We start from the raw sequence: 9,268 nt of genomic DNA on the forward strand, positions 1-9,268 counted from the left end.
CACAATACACACAGCTCTACTCAGGTTTTAATTCAGCCCAGTTTAACTCAGTATCTATTAAGTGTCCCCTCCCCCATACATCCAATGCTGCATTGAGGTTTACACAATGTTTCTGTTTTTCTTTTCTTTTTTTCACTGTTTTTTCTTTGCCTGCTTTCAAGAAAAAAGTACTGCCAGATTATCTCCCCAATCGGATCTCTTTCATATTAAAAAAATAATAAAGCTTTAAAAGTAATGGAAGAAACTGAAATTGTCTTTTATGAATGTATTGATGTCTTCTTTGGGGAGACACAGGGTGTAGACATTTGGAACTGAGAACCACTCTTAATAAAAGGGAGCTTTGGGGTTCTGGGAGCTGCACCAGGACCCCAGTGATAGATGCCCTTGACTAGGATGTTCTCCAAAGAAGATGGCCTTGTGCGACTACACATGAAGGCACACAGCTAGAAGCTCAGCTGCAATAAAAAATGCATGTAGACCATGAGTGAAGACACCTGGGGGCAGAAGAGCATCCTGGTCATGTTTTATTCCCAGCAACTGACATGATGTCTGGCCCCACATGAAACCTCATCAATGTGTCCTGAATGAATAAAATAGCAGGATTGCTAGTGACTGGACTTGAGATAGATAAAAATAAAATAAATACAATAAAGCAAAATAAAGATAAACATTGAACTCATTTGGATATTGAGTTCTTCACCCTCAGAATTTTATCGTCTCTACTACTCTTTCTCACTCAGAAGTCAGAGTGAAATTGATCAATTAACAAACCACAAATCCTGAATTGATTCTGTTTGTTTGTCAGGGGTTGAGCAGGAGGTGTGCATGGGTGGTATATTTGAGAACGCTCTAGTGTTACTATGCCCTGTAGGGGAGTCTTTCTAAAAAAAAAAAAAAAAAAAAAAAAAAATCTATGAAGACTGGCAGTTTTCCATTCCACCGTGACTGCCTACATATTTCTCCTGAAGCTGAAGGCAAAGCGCTCTTATGCCATTGCAGTGCAGCTCAGGGTGGGATGGGGTAGGGAGAGTGATAGACCAAGCCCTGAGAACAAGAGCATGCTGTGGATAGAAAGAAATTCTTCCTAGCATAACAGACTGTGACATAGAGAAAAATTTCAAACTTTAACTCTCAGCTTTGCCTGGATCTGTGTAATAGCCATTAGAAATAGCAGCAGCTGTAGATACAGAAAGCTGATGAAGTGTGAATTATGAGCAACTGCAGACAGAGACAGAATTCTCCGCAAATCGTTCATAAGCCTAAATACAAGGAAGCAATTATTCCAGGGCAGGCAAGCTTAGGGCACAGAGAAGGATCAGCAGAGTCCAAGACAAAGTATCCCAGACTAAGACCATTACAACAAAAGAGGATTTCCATTGGCTTAGGGCATAAATAACATTTCTCTCTCTCTCTCCTACTCCAGTGGTGGTTTAACAGCTCCCTAGTGAGGCAAGATGTGACGCTCACACTGATGCTAAATGGTACCACAAGCATACCACTTGCAATTCTAAATATATGTTTATGCTTTAGCATGCTTAGAGTTAACTTAATAGTTCACTCCACAGTATGGACCTGGTTATCTCAGATAATCCTTGTTTGCTTGTTATGATCTCTCAAATAAAAGATATGCCCCAATTATCAGAATTTTTTCTCTCTTCTCAGTAGCCTCCTATTGACAACTGCAGTCTGGATTCCAGTTTCTGGATGAGCAAAACAGGTAAAACAAACAAACGAACCAAACCATCTTTTAAATAATGCTTAATAAAGGTGTGCTTCTCACTATATTGCTTCACAAATTCTGGAGCTGGCTCTACCTTAATTGTTTGGATGCTAGCAATGCAAAACGCTGAGTAAAACAGCATCTGTTTGTGAAAACAAATTCTCGTTTTGAAGCTCCAGTAACAGAACTAGCCACACAGACAGTGGTGAACGCAATTTATTTTCTTTTAAGTTGTGACAAATACTAAATGTATACTTTTTAGTCTTTTTTCCCTTGGGAAAATGACTGCCGCAGGCTCCCTGCTGACAAAGCTTATCACTAATTCATTTGCCTTCTTTAACAATAAAAAACATTTTCCATAAGCTGAAGTGAATTTGCTACATTATAACTCAATCACCAACTAGGAGAAGTTTCCTTCCGCATCAGTTGAAAAACATATAAATTTTTCTCAATTTCTTCGCAATGTTAAGAATCTATGTGCTTTTATATTCCCATTTTTAACACTGAAAAAGTGATTTCTCTCATTCTTGAAATCCAGCATGTTCTAGACACTTAATCAAACCTCTCCTGTGTCTTCATAAAGTTGGCATAAATTACATGCATCTGGGAAGGCACTAATTCTGAAATTATTAAGTTTGTACAAGTGAATAAATAGGATATAGAATCTGAAACCAAATGGAAATTAAACTGACCTCCAGCCTTCCTGGAAACTTTTCCTTTTGTTTATTCATTTTCCTTTTCTTATTTGTAAGTGCTCACAACCTAAATTGGAGACAGTTCAGCTGAAAATATATTACAAAATAACATCCTTTGTTTGTAAATAGCTAACACACTATTTGGGCAAATTTCTTAAAGAAATGTGATGCTTTCAAAACAATCATTTAATTTAGAGAACAATTAGTTGTTATATAAATAAATATCAGTTGGTTGTTGAAAGATTATTTTGGAAGCTATATGTAACTACATCTAAGCATTACACTACTTTCCCCAAATTACACAAATATGAAGTGAATAATTAGGATGGAAAATTAAAGGTCTTTGTGCTGTCATGATATAAAATGGTGACACTGTGACTGTAGTTACAAAGAAAGCCCCATGTAAAAAACAAACCACAAATGGAAAACCCATCACAAAGCAAAGCAGCTTGTGGTGCTCTCACACAAGCGTGGTATCTATACAGTATAATTTAATTCACGTGTCAGAAAACATTCCTCAGGGTGTCTAGACTTGCTCTGTTGAGGTACGTGTCACCAGAAGTAACTCTGCTTCGTGTTAAAACAGGAATCCCCAAACTTTGCTATACACTGAGTCTCTTGAAGACACTTTAACCCTGATGCCTGGTCACATTCCATCTTAATTAAATCAGAATGTTTGGAGAAGGTAGCCAGACTTTAGTTTTTGTTTTGTTTTGTTTTGTTTTTTAATGGAGACGGAGTTTCACTCTTGTTGCCTAGGCTGGAGTACAGTGGTGCAATCTTGATCTTGGCTCACTGCATACTCCACCTCCTGGGTTCAAGCGATTCTCCTGAATCAGCCTCCTGAGTAGCTGGGATTACAGGTGCATGCCACCACACCCAGCTAATTTTGTATTTTTAGTAGAGACAGATTTCGCCATGTTGGCCAGGTTGGTCTTGAAGGCTTACGCCTGTAATCCCAGCACTTTGGGAGGCCGAGGCAGAGTATTGAGTATTTTTTAAAGATGTGCTCGCTTCGGCAGAACATAAACTAAAACTGGAACAATACAGAGAAGATTAGCATGACCACTGCTCAAGGATGACATGTAAATTCATGAAGCATTCCATAAAATTTTTTAAAACTAAAAAAATAAAGATGCTCAAGTGATTCTGATGTGCAGTAAAGTTTAGGAGCCACTGGGTTAAAGAAAAATAAAGGTTAAAAGATCATCCAAATGTCATTCAATGTTGAGGCGAACAGCACTCACATTTTGACAGGATGGATACAAGTACAGGCTCCCATTTTTTATTTTGAAATCTTTGGGGATGATATGTTTTAATATGGGGCTTTCTTTGTAACTGCAGTCACAATGTCACCATTTTGGGAAAGTAGTGTAAAGGTTAAATTTAGTTACTTGCAGCCTCCAAAATAATCTTCCAACAACAAATTTTTAATTCTGTAACAACTGATTTTTCTCCTCCAAATTAAATGACTATTGTGAAAGCATCACATTTTTTAGAAATTTCCCCAATTAGTGTTTTAGCTACTTACAAGCAAAGGATGCTATTTTGTAATATATTCAGATTCTTTTCATATGTTAGACATTACATAGACCAGAACAGACCAAACTGTGGAGATGGAGCACTCTGTAACCATCAAGCACTAATATTTCTGGAGGAAATAATTCACACTAAGTGAGATAATTGAAACTGTAGATCATCTCACCTCAACTGATGTCAGATTTTGACACCAAATATATTTTTTTCATACATTTGTAAAACCACTGTTGCTCACAGAGCTTTTGGGATTTTGTAATTGTGGATGAAGGCATGTGGACCTATAAACTGAGTCAAACCATCACTAATTCAAATCAGGAGGTAAAGCAAGATTTCATTCACAGCAGCAGCCCCTGCAAGGCTGACAGTGATGAGAGAGTGAATCCCACCACCTTCTCATCACAGTCTCAATCCCTTTTCTCTAGGAACAATTCTTTTTAAAAAAATTTTTTTTTAGTTCACACTCTTTTAATCCCTTAGTCCCCATAAAATAAACATTCTAAAGTGTAAGCAGTAGAAATAATGTAAACGCTACAGAAACAGAAATAAACTAGTTTCTTGACAGAAATAAATTAGTTTCTAGACTTGGTGGAGGTCCTTTTGCTGAACACTATACTCCATTGAGAACAGAATTCATCTTGAAGGAAGAAGAAATCTTTGGCCTATTTCTCCATGTCTTCAACATTGCATAACAGACATTTTTCAAATTCAATTTCTTCTCCAACTGCACCAAAAAGGCAAGGATTAGTCTGTTTTAGGAGCCTGGATCTGGTTCTGTGAGAGCCATGTCCATTTGGAAAAAGCCTTTAACTTGTTCTGTTTCAGTATCAAAATCTATGTCACAAAAGCAGCGCTGAGTGGGCAGTCCTGGCGTGATGCTCATCATTCTGACCAAAGGGTAAATGAACCCATTGCCATTCTTATACAAGAGCTGACAAGTTTTCTAAAGGCTGAATTTTGTGTATATGTGTGTGTGTTCATACACACATACATACATATATCATACACACACATATACATGTGCGTATAATTAAAATGCCAACCCATTGGGACCTATGCCTTCAAAAAATCAACCAGCCACAAGCCATAAGAATAATTAATCATCATGGTCTGTACCTCTTGAGGCTGTCAAATGGAATATTTACAGTCATGTGTAATAACCTGTTATTTAGTATCTATAAACCACAGATGTGGTTCAACAGCTTATGGCTCTAGAAGTCAGTCTTATCACATCCAAAATAGAGCATGCTGAGTCAGTTATTGGAAACAGCCTATTGGCTTTCTGTCCTCTGGTGGAGTTGCTCACTGGTATTAATCAAATGAGGAGAAAACTCATGGATTTTTACTGGGGAAAGATAGGGATTGTCAATCAGAACAGGACCAAACTAAAGACTGAAGCTTTTACTCTAGAGGCATCTAAAGAAAACATAGCTTCATAGTATGTGGTGAAAGACCCAAGCTGATTATAGTTTTGGTGCTAGGCAGCCAGTGGATAGCACCTCATAAGTAGTCTCTACAGGGATCTGATAGGATAATTCTATGAAAAGCACATGAAGTTAGAAGAGTCATCCCTGTGGACAAAGTTCCCAAGGCTTCCTTCAGGAACTCATTGAGAAATAATTAGCTTCATTTGATGACCTGAGTGTTTCCTCCACCCACTCACTCAGGGGCACCAAACTCAAGAATCAGGGGGAGAAGCAGGCCTCTCGTTCTAGTATTGTCCCAAATAGCCAAGTGCAGATTTTATCACAGTGAGAGAACTAGCAAGGATAAGAACTACTGACTCCAATTGAAAACCATAGGTAAGTCTTCAGAGCTGCTCAAAATAATCCTTTACTTGTTGCTATTCACCTTTATTCATTATGAATAATAATGAATGTCTTTGTAAATTATACCAAAACATAATTTTTACCATAATAATGGTATGAATGTCATTATTATTCTGAAGTCTTCTATCCCACCTCTCTCTCAGGAAATAGGCCTAGCTGACTAAACAAAATAAGTCTATCATATTTGGTTTCCCTTAGCTTCCTTCCCCACACTTAAAAATTGATTTGCATCCACACCCACTTTCTTGTTTCCTTCTTTCTTGTTCCTAGTCTAATTGTCCCACTTTTGCTACCAGCAGCAGAATGCAGGGACCCTCTCTCCTGCATTTTCTGTATTCCCCCTCCCAAATAGAGCTCTCTTTTACCTGTAAACATGCTAATACATTTACCATCTGAAAAACAACAGCAAAAAGTGAAATGACCTTAAGTTTGTCATAGCTTCACCTTCCTAGCTTTTATAGCCTAGGTTTCTTGAAAGGGGTGAATGAAAGATGAGAAAATGAAGATAGTTAACTTAGCTTCCCTTCCCACTAGTGCACTGAAATTGTTCTGGCTGGGGTCAATTATCCTAGCAGCAGAAATTCAATAGACACCTTTCAGTCACCTCCTACTTCACCTTTCTGCAACACTTTTCCTTCTTCCTGAACTAGAATTGGCTTTTTGTGACACCACTCTCTCTCTGGGTTTTCTTCATGTCTCTAAGCCCTTTATTCTGTTTTCTTTATAAGCACTTCATCTTCAACCTTCCAATTAAATTATCATGATCTCAGAGTTCTGTCAATTATTTCAATTACATCTTTAATATCACTCAAATCCATCCTCTTCTCTCGAGCACCATGGACATTAGCTTAATTTAGAACTTCATCATTTCCATTTTGGATTCATCAACAGCTTCCTAACTGCTCCTCCCATCATTCTCCTGGTCTTGCTTCATTTACCAGCCCTTTGATGGCAAATACCTGTCACATGATCTGCATGTCTCTGCTACTGTGCCCTTGAAAACCACACTTATTTTTAACAATAGGGAAAAATATTATTTCTCTTGGAAGCTGAATCTTTCCTTGACTTATATTTCCATCGATTCCTCAATATGCCTCACATTTTCTAGATACTGCATGGTGAAGTCAAATGCATTCTTTTTGGAAGTGATACAATGGCAGCACACATATTTTTGGAAGTTCTTCCTGGGATAACAGTCATACCTGGATACAAAATTAAGGCTTTTTTTCTACATTAGCCTGAGCATAGCCTCAGAATCGTCTTCAACACAGTGCCAGTTTATGTAGTTTGAACACTAGTTGAAACTAATTGTCATTCTTGCTTTGAATATCCTCTACTCCACTGCACTGTGGTCCTTCTAAAACAAACAATACAATGTGACCCTGATGCCACAGCTGACAATGTTTCAATTGTTCTCTTTTGCCTATAGGATTTGGTCTGACTTTATTCTGACCCAGAAGTTCCCCAGGACCCGGTCTTGCCTATCTCAGCAGTCTTCCCTCCAGCACTCTCAGAATTTCCCAGTCTAAGCTGTTGCTTTCACAAACTACTTACTATTACCAAAGACTGCTTGTGCTCTTTTATTTCCATAGGATGTTTAAGACTTCTATCTATGAGAGTCAATGATGTCAACAACAACAAAACGAGCATTTAAATTAGACAAAAGATCCCAGGAAGCACCTTAGCAGAAACCTATGACATCATGCATCACTTACGACTGGGCTATGTTGTGAGAAATGTGTCATTAGACAATTTTGTCATTATGTGAACATCATGGCATGAACTTACACAAAGCTAGATGGTGTAGCCTACTACACACCTATGCTATATGGTATAGCCTATTATTCCTGGGCCACAAACCTTTACAGCATGTTACTGTACTGAATACTGTAGACAATAGTAACGCAATGGTAAGTATTTGTGTATGTAAATATATCTAAACATAGAAAAGGTGCAGTAAAAATACAGTATTATAATCTTATGGGACTACCCTTGTAAGTGCAGTCACTCAGTCACTGACTGAAACATTGTTATGCATTGCATATCCGTACTAAGGATTAAAGAAAGGAAGAAAGGCAGATAAAGAGTGGGAAAGTAAAAGAAACTTGTCAGAAAAACTAATAGAGAAAAGTGTTACAGCAATCAATGGAAGAGAAAAATAAAAAGATGTATGTGAGTGAGTCTGTGTGTGTGTGTGTGTGTGTGTGTGTGTCTTGCATCAGCCTACACTGAAAGTGCTGAGGAAAGAGTAGTGATTAAGAGAGGAAATAGATATATGACCAAAAAGATGACCAATAGTTTCAAATATTGCAGAACAGAGCAAAGTAAATCAGAACCAAGTAGAAGCTATTCAGTTTGGTGTCTAGATTGATGTAACTTGAAGTAGGTGTTTCCACTGAGAAGTTGGGGGAAATCAGATTACAAAGTGTTAGGGACTGAGTAGGTAGTGAGGAAGTGACACAGAGTGGAGGAAACATGGTCTCCTTCCCCACTGGTCAGTGAGTTTCCTGGAGGCAGAGACTAGCATCTAGTACAGCATTTGTGCAGAGATTTCTTTGATAAGTATGATTTATGAAATATCCAGCTCTATACAGCCTGAAAGCCAAGACCTGACCATTGTCATGAACATGACAATGTGAGTACCTTTGATTGACATTTATCAAAGCTTGCCATGGGAACCAGGTAGATCTCCTTTGCTCTAAAGGGTGGTCCATTTTTATATTGAAGCCATCGGACTTCAACATCAATGCCCTTTTGCTTGAAAGCAATTTGATACATTTGAATAATCTAAGTAGAGATTGCATAACCTCTGTTGGAGAATTCTGTGAATTAAAGAGCATTTAAGCTAGTTATCCTCTTCATTTTTATGCTTTTCCTTTGTGATACTCTATAGGCAGTGTAGCCCTTGTCTCATTTTTGACCGTCATCCCTCTAAAAGCTGATCTATGTTGCTTCACAGTTTCAATTATACCATGTCTTAATTGTTTTTCCCTTTTTGTTTGTACTTTGCTAAACCTCGTTGCTTTTCACTTGGATTGATTTAACAGCCTTTTTGAAGCTAACAATGTCTTGATTGTTTTTTATGTTTAAATTCCTTTATAGATAATTTTCTTGCTAAAAATCAAATGAAAGACATTTTTAAAAATTTCCTTAAGTTGTTCTTTATTATCATCCAAAAATCTTAAACTGATTATCAACACTCACTAATCTGTCATTCATTTTCAATTGTTTCTCTAGTTACTTCTGTATGTAGCCTACCCCCAACCAAATCCATCAGTCCCATTCTTACCAGAGTCTTTCTCTCTAACTTATTCACACAGTTCTCACTCCTTTTCCTCTCTTTAGGGTATATCTAAGTGTTCTTTTTCTTCATTTTGTGGGCAAGGAAATGCACTCCATGGAGTCATTCTTAGTCTTCCCCATCTATAATTTGATTTCCTCATCTGTAAATGTTCACAGCCCTCTGTGCCTTTCTGGCGAGATGTATC

The 9,268-nt window shown here is 37.7% G+C and overlaps 1 non-coding gene across 1 annotated transcript; it reads left to right on the forward strand.

Moving 5' to 3' along the window:
- The first annotated feature begins 3,421 nt into the window (after positions 1–3,421).
- LOC115935633 (U6 spliceosomal RNA) lies at positions 3,422–3,528 on the forward strand. The gene has a single exon (XR_004071260.2). It is a non-coding gene; the product is annotated as a U6 spliceosomal RNA (small nuclear RNA).
- The last annotated feature ends 5,740 nt before the right edge of the window (positions 3,529–9,268 follow it).

This window comes from Gorilla gorilla, chromosome 7, assembly GCF_029281585.2.
Source record: "Gorilla gorilla gorilla isolate KB3781 chromosome 7, NHGRI_mGorGor1-v2.1_pri, whole genome shotgun sequence".
In the NCBI taxonomy this organism is placed as follows: domain Eukaryota; kingdom Metazoa; phylum Chordata; class Mammalia; order Primates; family Hominidae; genus Gorilla; species Gorilla gorilla.